We start from the raw sequence: 14997 nt of genomic DNA on the forward strand, positions 1-14997 counted from the left end.
TTTTTTATTGTAGCTTGACCCATAGGGGATCTTGACTACTGTTTTTTGACAAATTGCAGTGTTAACCTCATGCATGATGTTATATGCTTTGTTATGTTTGATGTTATACAGTATGCTTATGCGTCACTTTATTTTCAGCATCAAAACCGGGCAACACAACCACTATATTTAGGTTTAGGAAAGAACTACTGGACGTTGGGAACACGAGACACAAACAGCGGTCTCCTGGATAAAAGCCTTGTGTTTGTTGGACTCATCCACCTCAAGTGTCTTTCCATATTTAAACTACGTCACCACACTCCCTGCACATTTTCTATGAGTGTTGTACTGTTGCTACGGATGGATTTACATTACAGTTAATGGAACGCCCGATGTGTTTCATACCAGTGCCAAAGGGTGCCTTGTGCAGCGGTATCACACGCCGGCCAATGGCCGTGACAAAGCGTCGGTATTTAAAGGGGAACTACGCCCATTTTCAAAATTCATACATGCTATTTTGTATAGTCTAAGACAGTTCAAAAAATATTAGTAAACATGAACAACTCTCTCCCAAATCCAAAAACTAGAGTGCTAAAACTTGTGATGTCACAGGGGTATAAAATCTGGAGATGCTCCGTAGACCATGAATGGGGAGAGATGTTCTAGATGACACTGAGAGCACCCAGGGGGATGTTCGGAGTATATGGGAACATTTTCTGTTTCACAACTGAGAACACTACAATAGAATAAAGCTCATTTGGGTATAAAAAAGAAAACAAACATTCTGTGGGTCCACAAAGTCAGTCTCCCATTCATTGTCTACGGAGTAGCCCCAGACTTTATACCCAATGACATCACAAGTTTGAGTTTTAGCACTCTAGTGTTTGGATTTGGGAGAGAGCTGTTCATGTTAACTAATATTTTTTGGACTGTCTTAGACCATAGGAATAACATGTATGAATTTTGAAAATGGGAGTAGCTCCCCTTTAACGCCCTGGGAATGAGAACGGGCTGGCAATACTGTTGGGAGTAACTAGCTCCACACTGCAGTACAAGTTGCTGTTTCTATATATTCATGTATTCTCCATCAACAGGAAGCTGACTTTTTGCCAGCTCCAGCTTTAGCCTCAGTCTTTTAGCATATCACTTATATAGCCATCAACTGCTCATTTTAAAATGAGTCAGCTTGACACTTTAAAAAGTCAGCCAGAGACAGGGTTTTTAACGCTAACGTTAATGATAACTCTGCTGTCATTTCAACCAAATTAGCATTCATGACTAGAAATGTGAAGCCTGCTTTTGTCCACCTGTGTCTGCAATCAAATTCCATTCATCCCATTCGGGGTCGCGGAGGGGGGCTGGAGCCGATCCCAGCTGATATTGGGCGAAGGCGGGTTACACCCTGGACAGGTCGCCAGACTATCACAGGGCTGACACATAGAGACAGACGACATACACGGGCAATTTAGTGTCAACAATTAACCTAACCTGCATGTTTTTGGACTAAACCCACACTAACACTCGGAGAAAACATGCAAACGCCACACAGAAGGGCCTCAAGGTGTGTTTGAACCTGCCACTGTCTTGCTGTGAGGCGATAGTGCTAACCACTGCACCACTATGCCGCCCTGCAATCAAATTCATTATTTCAAAAATTACCAAGAATTTCAATGGTAAATCTACAACCGCTATCATTGAAAACGGCATATCTGCGAGAATGGAACGTTAGGTGAGGGGGAAGACTTATCGACCAGTCACTGGAAGTTATAAGAGACTTTATTAAAAATGGCTTGTATCATCTCACCTTCTTTGCCTTGTTTTCCCACCAGCTCTCTCACATTCGCAGTGCTCCTGCTTGTTAAAAGCACATATTATCTAAGCAGCAGTTTGCTCACTGTCCCCTGGGTATTTAATGTGATGCCTCCACCTTATGTGTGTGTTTTTCTGTCTCCTCCATCCACCATCCAGCAGAGGATCCGGCACCAGGATCAGCATGTATTTTGGCTCCCACTTCTTTTTCTTCCCCCACTTGTGCATCCCGAGCACATCCCTTCCTCTTAAAGAGAGCAAGCAGAGGAGAAAGTGAAGGAGAGCGATGGTGCCCCGTAGGAGGGAGGAGGCTTGACTGATGATCCGTTCCGGCCACGCAGTTGGTTGTCAGTGTAAAAATGGCCTCAGCCTCACATCCATTCAATCTAAACTATAGCAAGCAGGCGGGAGCTCGCTCCGACTCTTAGTGCCGTGCAGTTGCATGTGTCTGGTTTCGACGGCATCCAGGTGACAGATGCTGACAGAGGGCGTGATGCATGTTTTCCCCATCGCCTCCACTGGATTGAAATTGAGCCTATATTACATTACCCATTCTCTGTTTTGATGTAAATATGGCTTTGATTATCCATTATTACCCATAATGCAGCTGGTACCCGTCTACCACTTTGTGAAATGTCTTCTTGGATTCTTTTGAAGGCTGTGAGAGGAATCTATTTTCACATTTGCAGAGTGCGACATCACTTGACTCACACGGTTGCAATAAATCAAGATTTGTGCAGATTTGTTCCTTTTTGAAGGAAAATCAAACTCAAAAGTGTCAATTTATAAAAAAAAAAAAGAAAAAAAAAAAGGGAAATTGCAAGCACCTGAAATAACCCATAATTCCATAGACAACATATATTCAAACGCGTTCTCATCCCAACTCATCACTCACATACTGACGCTTTGCCAGACCTCTCTGTGTCACTTTTCGGTCGCAGTAAACACAAGCTTAAGTTTGTGAAGTAAACAAAAACACTTAAGGTTTAGGCAACAGAACTACTATAGTTAGGTTAAAGAAATAACAACATGGTTGGCTTTAAAATTACCACGTTTGTTCAGTGAAAATGAGACTGAACGTTGTGAACAGGGGACACGAATGAACATCTGATTGTAACGTGACGCACCGGACACGAACAGCGGTCTCCTGGATGAAAGCCCTGTGTTTGTTGGACCCATCCACCTCTCCTCCCACCCCACCTGCCCAGTGTGTCTCTTTTGTGCTCTTAAAGCTGCATCACCACACTCCCTGCCATACTTGCCAACCTTCCCAATTTCTCCGGGAGACTCGTTTTTCACTGCCCGGTTTCCTCCCGGGGCCACAATACTCCCATATTTCTCCCAATTTATTTTCACACCTTTTTTTTCCTTTTATTTATCTCAACCTGTTTCTGGCACTAAACAGCGTGTATAAGCCCTTCTAGCTACACCAAATATTGAAAAGCCGTGGTGTTGTGGAGCAAGCCATTGTATATAATGACTTTCAAAGCACATAGGTGCCATTATCACATTTTGTCTGAAAGGGCCTTCAGTGAGTGAGAGAAGGAGAGAGAAATGGAGAGTACTAAGAGAAAGAAATACTCAAGCAGGGGCAAAAAGAATTAATGAATTAATAAAAACTGATGAATATTAGTTTAGAGATTTATACAAATTCACGCCAGAGGGGCAAATTATTCAGTGTTCTTTTCTGAGAATTCAAAGTAAAATTAAAACTAGGCTTATCAAAAAATGCTGTTCTTATTATTTTGTTATTTGTTACTTTTAAAGTCACCACAATGCAGGAAACAAAGTCTCTGAAACTGCCCCAGACCCTCCTGCTTTCATTTTGAAATCCTCCCTATTTTTTAAGTCTCAAGGTTAGCAATATGCTCCCGGCGCACTTTCCCTGAGCGCTTATATTGACGCGGATGTTTTTACATAGTGGTTAATGGAAAGCCCGGTGCGTCTCTGACGCTAAAAGGGTGCTTTAAGCGTCGTATCTAACGCAGACGGCCTTGACAAAGCGTCTGTATTTGACGCCCTGGGAATGAGGACGGGATGCATGCCTCATTTATAAATGCTGAATCCTCCCTGATAGGCTCCATGCTTGTCTACAGAGAAGCAGGTTTTAAAGACACGAGAGACACCATGGGGAGGCTTGTAGAGTGAAACCAAATGAGGAAAAAAAGGGGACAATAATGAAGTGGTGGATGCATGGGGCTCATTATAACTATAGAAATGGTCTAGGCTTAAAAAAAAAGGATGTATATGACAGCTGAAATCTAAGGAAAGCGTGAGAGTCTCAATTATGGTACACAGACAGAAAACCGAGGAACTATAAGTAATATATGAGTGTCTGACAGAGACAGGGAAAGAGTACATCTACATGTACTGTATACAGTATGCATGATACATCTCCATGTGTTGCTGTGCATTGTAACGTCTATTCCTGTCTGCTCATCATGTGCTTGTAAAAAATGCACAAAATGTACTTTTGCGTCAACCTCTACTGACGTTTTCCTCCACTTTTCTCCCCAGTAGATGCCTTTTTTTTGACAGCTTTCCCCGCTTTCTCAAAGGGAGCACATACAGTACAGATGTCACCAGGTCGTGACACCCACTCCGGATTACCCACGGTGACTAGTGTCTTGTCTGTCTGTCACTTCCCGAGTCTTGCCAGATCAGACTCTCCTGCATCGGTGGCATCTAGAATGAAGGATCTTGATTCTGGGGAGAAATGCTGTAGGGGGGGTTGCCATGGCAACAGCTCATCCCCCGTCTGTGCAATCTGATCTTGTTTATCGAGTTCTTCCTCTCGTCGGAGCAGCTGCATGGAAACAACCCCTGATGCCTGGCGGCCAAAGGAGCAGCGTCAGATCTGAATAGAAATTGATCGCAAAAGCAATAAAAAATGCGGCTTCTTAAGGATCCCGGAGAAACTCCAGCCGGAGTGTTAATCAGCAATTCATTTATAGAGTCCATACCTATTGTGGGGGCCACACAGACTTCCTTGTGAAATTCTTCATGGCTAAAGTAGATAGCTGTTTTTCCTCTGTCTTTTAGTGCAGACGAGGTAATTATGTTGCCAAGCACCATCAACCCACCTGGCAATAGCCTCCTCCTCTCCCTTTACCTCAGGCTACACACTCTGAAGTCAACCTTCTGTCCACAGTTCTAAGATCAGTCATAATAATATAATACTGAGTGCAATTACAATATCCACATCATGTCAGGCATATTTATGTAATGTATGATACAGTATATACCAAAAGTAAGAGGACATTGGAACATTATACCCATATGTGATTGCTGAACATGTCATTCCAAAGTTATGTGCATGACTGTGCTATACTGTAACAGCCTCAACATTTCTCTCCACAAGGAGCCCGACAGCAGCAGGGATTTGCTCCCATTCAGCTACAAGCGAGGTCGGGCAGTGACGTTGGGTGATAAGTCCTGGCTCGCAGACGGCGTTCTGGCTCATCGCAAAGATGTTCAACTCTCATCCCAACTCATCACATAGCCTACTGATGCTTTGTCAGAGCCCTCAGCATCACTTTTCAGTCGCATGTAAACATGCGCTTGATGTTGTGAATCGAACAAAAACACTTGCTTAGGTTTAGGCAACAAAACCACATAGTTAAGTCTAGGAAAAAACGACATGGTTGGGCTTAAAACTACTACGTTTGTAAAAAAAATGTGACTGGATGTTGTGAACACAGGACACAAACAATCAGCTGATTGTAAAGAGAAAGTGAAACTTAAAGCACGGTACACAAACAGCGTTCTCCTTAATGAAAGCCCTGCTTTTGTTGGACCCATCCTTCTCTCCTCTCGCCTCTCTTTAAACATCCAGTGTGTAGGATCTGGCAGTATAAGTAATGAGGTGAGGAGATTGCAACCAACTGAAGCCTCTCCCGTGTGCTAAGCCTGTTCGAGAGCTATACGGTGGCCAATGAGAAAATGCGAATCGCCCTCTCTAGAGCCATTTGGAGCAGAGCCAGTGCGTAGAGGATGTGTGTGTATGTGGGAAGTGAATGGTGAAGCAGGAGAGAGAGAGCGGCGGCGACGGGAGCGTGTAGCGTTATCGACTCCGGTCCAAGCAGGAAAAGTTACCCTGTTAAAAATGTATTCTGAAAAAGACAATATTCCTACTAAGCGGTTTACATGGCTAATGAAAATTAATATTCCCGTTAACATGCAGCCGTGCATATTCCAATTAACGTAACCGGCGGTGGACTTGTGCAACCGCGTGAACACAGCCTCCGTCTTTCATTCCTTCAACCACCTTCTTGAAAAGGTCGGCATTACGATATTTGTGCATATCCAAAAACCTGTTGATATCCAAGTCTTTCATAATGTTTAAAAGTAGGTGTGTTTCTTCTTCCGACCAGGCTTTTCTTTTGGGCATGCATCTCTGAAAACTGTCAGCCGTGTGTCGCAAAGTGCCGTAAAAACCTGAATTGAGTTGCATATTCCGAATGTGCTGTATACAAGTCCAAAGAATGCTCATAAAACCTGAATAATATCGGCATATCCCACATGTCTTAATCAGAATAAGGCCTGATTTGGAATATCCAAACGGAACACGCTGTTGCCATGACACCGTATCACATTCAGAATATTGTCATATTCTGAATAATAATGGAATATTAGTGTGCATGTAAACGTAGTCGTTGATTATTACTGTAATAAACCAGAATATATGACACAAACATTGAATGTACTATATATTTTCTATACCAATCATCATCATTAATTAGTTATTTTCTAAGTTTGTTTATCTTTCTGAAAAAAAAAAAGGTTTTCAATTTGGTAGTAATCACCATGTCATTGGCTCGTATGATTGGTGTAAGAACTGTATTTTAATAGGTCTTTCATGGCATTCAGTGGCGCCCTGTCAGCAGGTCTCTCATTTGAGCGTTCACCTGAACACAAACAAAAATTAGCTTGTGCAAATGCTGGGATTCTTCTCTTGTACAAGGCCTGAATTCATTATAGGAAAGATAGGGTTTTAATAGAAAATCATAATACAAGTGTCGAGGGCGCAGGGAGTTAGCCGAGGTTAATTTCATTCTCTGCTCGCTCTCTGGCAGCCAAACGCTATCTCCGCTCGCACATTTAAAAGGAGGAGTAATTGAATCATTTGTGTAGCAAAGGCATTTGAAGGCCACAAATTTTAAAACCAAAGAGCATAAAGTAGGAACTTCTCTGTAACACGGGGTTTCAATAAGCTGCATTTTAAGGGGATGACAGGAGTTAATTGAGCTCAAGTAACTATGAGTCATTTTTTTTGTGTGTAAAGAGCATGCAGGTTTGCATGCAAGCGACGTCTGAAGCCATATTTCAACCTAGTCATGGTAATAAGTAGTGATATCTGAAATACCAACCTCACTCTCCCCTATCTTTTTCTAACCTATCACTCCCAACTCCATACTTATTTTATACCTGTGATGTGTTTCTTTTGTAGTCACATTTGAGGTAAAACAAAAGACTGGAAATTGCTCTAAAAGTTCTTTCAAACATGCACATTTTGCAGCAGACTTAAAGGAATGCATTGTGTAAAATATGCTCATTTTCCTCCTTGCCAAGAATTAGATGAGAAGATCAATACCACTTCAACAGCCACCAGTCAGTTAGCTTAGCATGACTGTAAACAGGGGGCAACAGCTATCGTGGCTGTCAGAAAGTCTCCAAATCTGCCTACCAGCACATCTAAAGTTCAATTTACACCTTACATCTTGTTTGTTTAAACCACTTGTTCCTTTACCTTTTCTACAAGGCCTACCTTTTGTAGATAAAAAAAATATTTTCAAGCCCCCCCGCAGGCCAGTGCCAACCCATGCATCATTAATATTTAGCCTTGCCGTGCTTATAACTCTGGGCCCCCCTCAGGGGTCGCACTCCCCAGCTTGGGAAACAATGGTTTAAACCTTGGAAAAAACTAGATATGTAAAATAAGTTAATTAATAAATAAAAAGTAATGGTTTTACAAGTTGTAAGTTAGCTGTTTCCGATCTTTATACTAAGCTAAACTAGCCAGCAGCTGGCAGTACCTGCATACTCAGTGGTGGGTAGAATGCATTACTTAGTAACATGTTACATATAGAGTGCTCCAGGGATGACGTATTTTTGTAGACCAACCAGGAAGTTAGCATCGCCCTGGGTTCCCTCGACAAAAAGCCAATGGGATTTTTTTTAATTGGGTTTAGGATTATTGCAGAAAATAGGCTTTGTGGCAAACAAACATTTAGGATACTTACACGTTTTTTTTCACTTCACAAATGAACATCACTTTTATGATTTTTGAAGTGTGAATGCACTCTCCAGACACGTTAGGCTATAAACTAACTACACCACGGTCGCATGAGCGCGTGTGTACACAACGAGGCTGTAAAGGTGGACGAGTCGACGTGATGACGTTTAGTAGTCTCATTTAGGAGTCTCATATAGGTCCTGACTGTGCATGTGTGTGTATTTCGGGCCTGTGTAAAATAAATACTGTGTGTATAAAATAACAGAGTGAAAAATGTGTATTTCCACCCGGGGATCAATAAAGTGCCTTTCTTCTTCTTCTTCTTCTTCTTCTTTTTCTTCTTGCAACCGCCTTTTTTAAGACATATAAAGGCTTCAAAATTCACGAGTGGTATATTTATTGATGTATTTTATATCGAAGAAAAAACGTTAAAATCTCTTCAGCTTGTGTTAACCACAGACCTTATTTCAGGCATCTAACTAAAAACCCATTGACTTCCAGATGGGGGAACCAGAAGTGCTAAAATGCTAACTCATTTCCGGGTTTAAGGACTCATTCTTGTAGCACTCTATTAATTTGATTGCTTTATTTTTTCCCAGTATTGAGCAGTTTAAGGGATTGCAATTTGCAATATTCACTAATCACATTAGAGTTACTATTCTCAGTAACCCTCAATTACTGTGACATTTTACTGTGACAAAAACTTACTCAATGAAATGCAGCATTACATTGAGTAAAATGTAATCAGCAGTGGAGGAAGAAGTATCAAATAGTAGTCTAAAAATACTCCAAAATACTCCATGTCCTGAATTCAAAATATTACTTGAATAAAAGTACAGAAGTATTAGCAGCAAAATGTACGTTACGTATCAAAAGTAAAAGTACTCAGTATGCAGAATGGCACCTTTAAACCCCCGCAACCCTGAACAGGATAAGTGGTTACAGATAATGGATGGATGGATGTTTTTAATCACTATCAAGTATGTGTAAGAATATGTTCATGTTGTAGTTCATCAACATGGAGCCAATTTGAAATAAATTTGTATACCACTGGGTAGATTAGTAGCACAATAATGCATCATATCATATAAACATATTTTTGTTTTTTTATGAGAAAAGTAACTATAAGTTTCAAAGAAAGTAAAGAGTAGCAGTCTCTGAAATGTAATGGGGTAGAAGTATAAGGTAGCATGAAATGGAGTGTGTCAAAATTATACTTAAGCACAGTACTGAGTAAATGTACTTAGTTACATTCCACCACTGGTAATCAGTAGATGATTACATTTTTCAGAAATCTATTTATATGAACCATAAAAGCATGAGTGTTTTTTTTTACCTTCTCTCCGTCCTTTCAGCCCAGTCAGGTTCTGCCCTGCTATTTCACTGCTTGACAATAGTGCAGCAAACAGACAAAGAAGCTATATAAAGTTTTCCTGAAAGCACTTGTCCTAGACGCTGAACAAGTTTGTCTCAACGTCAGCAATATGAGGCAACCGTGAAACAAGTGAAAGTGCTGAAGTGTGATTCATCCGTAAAAGGAGACAAGGTTAACTAGACTATGGACCATTTTGTTGCAGCTTATTTCTGTCAAGAAACCGTCTACCAAAAATCAGCGAGATCAGAGGAAAAGCTCCAAGTTCAGAAAGTAAAAAAACAGAGAGGGCACCGCATGAAATAATGATGTGGGGAAAAAAAAGAACTTAACTACAAAACACAACAGACGCGTATGAACTACTACCTTCATTACACCTGACAAAGTGAACTGAAACAGCACTGAGCATCTCAGCATGAGCTTCCTTGATTCCTCATTTGTGTGAGATAATAATTAGCAATGAAAGAAAACATGTCAAAAAGCGTGAAAAGTAGTGATGAGGAAAATAGCACATGTTCCAAAAGAATCTGTGAAGTTGGACTGGAATGTAAAGTTTTGAATACGAAAAGTGATTCAATGACTAAGTTTTGAGTGGGAGAGGAATAATAAGTCGCAGGAGTGTGAGGAGGAAGAGTGTCGCTTCGCAGGTACACCGTTGAGTTGGCGTATTAAACAAACTGTAACTTCAAAAGAAAATGTATCTGGGTTGTGCTTCGCTTTTTTGCCCTTTTGATTGGAAGTAAACCTGATTGTTTACCTCGAACGGCGCTCTGAGGGGATTTTACAGAAAGGTTAGGGTCACCGTTTCATCCCCTTTTCAACATCACCTCAAGCAAGTAAACAAACCCCCCCTCTCTCTCTCTCTACCAAGCGTTCCTCTGCACATCTAAATTCAGCCGTTTTGGAGGGGAATGCCGACAAATATCCATAATGATTGAAGGGTGTTACGTATATCAGAAAAGCGAGCGCCTCCATTCCGAGCCGCCGCATCTCCCTGTCAGCCGTTTGCTGCTTGCACTCAGTTTTGCACCATCTCCAAAGTGTTTTGACAGTTCCGGAGAATGTGCCAACTGATAGCAGACGGGGATGGGGATGGTGTCATATCCTCAACAAGCTGACACTGAGGACTCATCAAAGTGTCACAGTTTCACAACCGCGGTGTGGCAAAACCGACACAGGCTCATGACAGTGTGTCAGACTTAACGCGGCCGCTTTCCAAGAACGGGCCTGCGAGGCGGAAAGGTGAAACGACCCTAGTGACCTTTTTGTTCCGGGACGGTTCGTGGTTTGAGGGTACAATATTATGTCCCATACAAAATACCACCCTCTGCAGCATTCCAGCATGTCGATCTGACATAATGATGAATGCCATTTGACTGCATTCTTTGCATATGTTGTGCTAATGGTTAGTTTCATGTCCAGGCCAGAGGTTTTCAAACTGTGTGGCATGCCTCCCCAGGAGGGGAGTCGGCAGGGGTCGCAGGAAAGACGTGGGGTAAACACAGATCAAGAAACAAAAAAAGAACAACCTTCTCTCTTTGGATAAAGCTGAAAGCGAAAGCCCACAGCAGCATTATAGCTCTGTTACCCATGCAAAGACAATTTCAGGCGCGTTTAAATTTGAGCCAGTTTAATGAATACCAACACTAAAAGCTTGTACTGTACAGTAGATGGTGCGATCTTTATATCAATACCATCATCTAAAGTGCTTTCAGCGCCTGATGTGAATACATTACCCGCAGGCATATCAATTGTGGTGGAAGGGAATGAGAAAATGGTGGCTGCTATTTTTGTGCCTTTGCTGCCAGCTATATATGCAGGCACAGTCCCTTAATTGGTTACCCTAGCCCTTGTGCTGCAAAGGCAGATGTGAGAAAACACTGAACTCAAACGCCAAGCCGCCGCGACTGACAAGCAATTAGGGATTGAAAGCTGATTTTAAGGTGCACCGTTCAGTAAAATGAAATGCACATTTAGATCAGAAACTGACATCACAGTGGGGAAAATCCTGAAAAGTGACAAGCCTGCAGAAATATGTTTTTTTTTTATCTTGATGAGGAACGAATCCAACTGTGCACTGTGCTCATTGGTTTGGTATGACATTACAGGCTTGGTTTGCGAGCTACATCCCAATCCAGACGTTCAGGGGAGCACGGGCACGCAGTGGCAACAGCAAGCTAATTACTGCCTCGTGTTGAGGAAATGTAATCATTTAGCAGCGTCTCGACTTCACCACTCTGCAACAATCTGATGCCATAAAAAACATTGCTCAGTCTGAAGGATTGGGAGTGCCCAGGTCTCTGTGGTAACTGGGAGAATGCTAAATCCTGCATCTGAAGAAGAGGCCACAGCATGGCTACAGTTTGTGAGTGGCACAAGACTGCCCTCCGATGGAGGATCGACCAACTGCCGCTACAGAAATCAGACAATACCCTACCACGGAAATGTGCCACTTCAAAAGACCAATATTGTTTCCAGTAAAATAGATTTGCTGTAGAGAGCGGCTCCATTTCCAGAGTCGCCTTATTCTATAAAGATGAAAGCTACCATATGAAAGCACATCACAGAGAGCTACATGGAAATGGACTATTTTGCCCTGGGCCCTGAGTACTGCCTCCCCCCCCCATTGAGCTCTACCCATCAAACGCTTTAGGGCATATACGGCTGAGGTTATAGGTTACGTTCCACACATGAAATGAAGTAAAGATGTATAAGTCCCTTTGAAATGTAGTGGAGTAAAACGATAAAATGGAATCACTCAAGTAAAGTACTTGCAGGGATGGAGAGAGGACTAGAATGTCATACTCAAGTAAAAGTACTTTTATTTACTCAAGTAAAAGTAAAACGTATCAAATCTCTGTTCTCTGTTCTATGTGAGATTTGTCTGTTTACATGTACAGTATGTGTCCATGTCCACTTTTGAATGTTTTTTTGTTGTTGTCTGTTTATTTGTTTACAGACGTAGGCAAAGTTGTTGGTACCCTTCCGTTAAAGAGAGAAAAACCCACAATGGTCACTGAAATAACTTGAAATTGACAAAAGTAATAATAAATAAAAATTTACTGAAAATGAACTAATGAAAATCAGCTATTGTTTTTGAATTGTGGTTCAACAGAATCATTTTAAAAAACAAACTAATGAAACTGACCTGGACAAAAAATGATGGTACCCCTAGAAAAGATGTAAAATAATGTGACCATAGGGACATGTTAAACTAAGGTGTGTCCTGTAATTAGCATCACAGGTATCTTCAAACTTGTAATCAGTCAGTCTGCCTATTTAAAGGGTGAAAAGTAGTCACTGTGCTGTTTGGTATCATGGTGTGTACCACACTGAACATGGACCACAGAAAGCCAAGGAGAGAGTTGTCTCAGGAGATTAGAAAGAACATTATAGACCTTCATGTTAAAGGTAAAGGCTATAAGACCATCTCCAAGCAGCTTGATGTTCCTGTGACTACAGCTGCACATATTATTCAGAAGTTTAAGGTCCATGGGACTGTAGCCTACCTCCCTGGACGTGGCCGCAAGAGGAAAATTGATGACATATTGAAGAGACGGATCATACGAATGGTAACCAAAGAGCCCAGAACAACTTCCAAAGAGATTAGAGGTGAACTCCAAGGTCAAGGTACATCAGTGTCAGATCGCACCATCCGTCACTGTTTGAGCCAAAGTGGACTTAATGGAAGACGACCCAGGAGGACACCAAATCATAAAAAAGCGAGACTGGAATTTTCCAAAATGCATATTGACAAGCCACAAAGCTTCTGGGAGAATGTCCTTTGGACAGATGAGACAAAACTGGAGCTTTTTGGCAAGTCACATCAGCTCTATGTTCACAGACGCAAAAATGAAGCATCCAAAGAAAAGAACACTGTACCTAATGTGAAACATGGAGGAGGCTCGGTTATGTTCTGGGGCTGCTTTGCTGCATCTGGCACAGGGTGTCTTGAATCTGTGCAGGTACAATGAAATCTTAAGACAATCAAGGCATTCTGGAGCAAAATGTGCTGCCCAGTGTCAGAAAGCTTGGTCTCAGTTGCAGGTCATGGGTCCTCAAACAGGATAATGACCCAAAAACACAGCTAAAAACACCCAAGAATGGCTAAGAACAAAACATCGGACTATTCTGAAGTGGCCTTCTATGAGCCCTGATCTAAATCCTATTGAACATCTGTGGAAGGAGCTGAAACATGCTGTCTGGAGAAGGCACCCTTCAAACCTGAGACAGCTGGAGCAGTTTGCTCACGAGGAGTGGGCCAACATACCTGTCAACAGGTGCAGAAGTCTCATCGAGAGTTACAGAAATCACTTGATTGCAGTGATTGCCTCAAAAGGTTGTGCAACAAAATATTAAGTTAAGGGTACTATCATTTTTGTCCAGGCCAGTTTCATTAGTTTGTTTTTTAAAATGATTCTGCTGAACCATAATTCAAAAACAATAGCTGATTTTCATTAGTTCATTTTCAGTACATTTTTATTTATTATTACTTTTGTCAGTTTCAAGTTATTTCAGTGACCATTGTGGGTTTTTCTCTCTTTAACGGAAGGGTACCAACAACTTTGCCTACGTCTGTATATGTTGTTAAGGTGGCCAGTTAATTCACCCCTACTTTTTTAGTTTAGTTGTTTGTTTGTTTTTGTTTTTTTTAAGTAATATGGTTTGACTAAGATTATGATTATTATTAGTATTATCACTTTTCTTTTCCTTCATTGGCTATTAATTTGAAAAAGAATAAAAACAAAGTAAATTTAGTCCTCCGAAGAGGGGTGGTGGTAGCAAGCCCAAAAAAAAAATCAAAATCACATTTATTTGTCACATACACAATCACACACAGTACAACGTGTAGTGAAATTCTTTTGAGCCTATGGCTCCAGAAAGAAACTGACGAATAGAAAAAACAGACTGCAACTACGTTCCTCTTTGACTCCAAAATAATAATAAAAAAAAAAAATCAATCTCTATGAATATTAATTTTAACCATCAGAGTATGTAATACATATAAACACACAGGTATACAACATTACATATAGTGGTTAATATTCAAATCTGTAATGTGTTTATTTTTTTTACAGTTTTCATCATTTGTTCTTATACTAAATGTCCTTACCGCAACATTGAAATAATGTTAATTTTATATATTCTGCTTTTTTTAATTTCTATAATATTTTTAAGAAATTTAAATTAATTTTCACCAAGCTTTGTACATCATTGTAAATATTGAAATAAAAACTTATGGGGGATTTCATGATTTTCTTTACACCCTGAAAAATGTAGACAGTAACCACAGATGTCAGTCTTCATACACAAAAATTATAAAAAATTATGTTTTATGACAGATTTATGACTAATGTCATTTGGATGAAAAAAAAAAAGAAAAAGATTTGTAAACAAAAAAACAAACGTCATCTGGTGTAAAGTAATATGTATATGAAACAATTCCATTTGAAATTATGTCATATTATAATTGAATTAGCTCATTTTACGTATCATCATTGAGATGACAGTTGTGGGACATGAAGAAAAGTGATATTTGGACCCTAAAATGCTTCATAAATTAATAAAATCACATTATTTAGTAAATATTTGTATGTCAAAA

Source organism: Sebastes fasciatus, chromosome 15 (genome assembly GCF_043250625.1).
Source record: "Sebastes fasciatus isolate fSebFas1 chromosome 15, fSebFas1.pri, whole genome shotgun sequence".
Lineage (NCBI taxonomy): Eukaryota > Metazoa > Chordata > Actinopteri > Perciformes > Sebastidae > Sebastes > Sebastes fasciatus.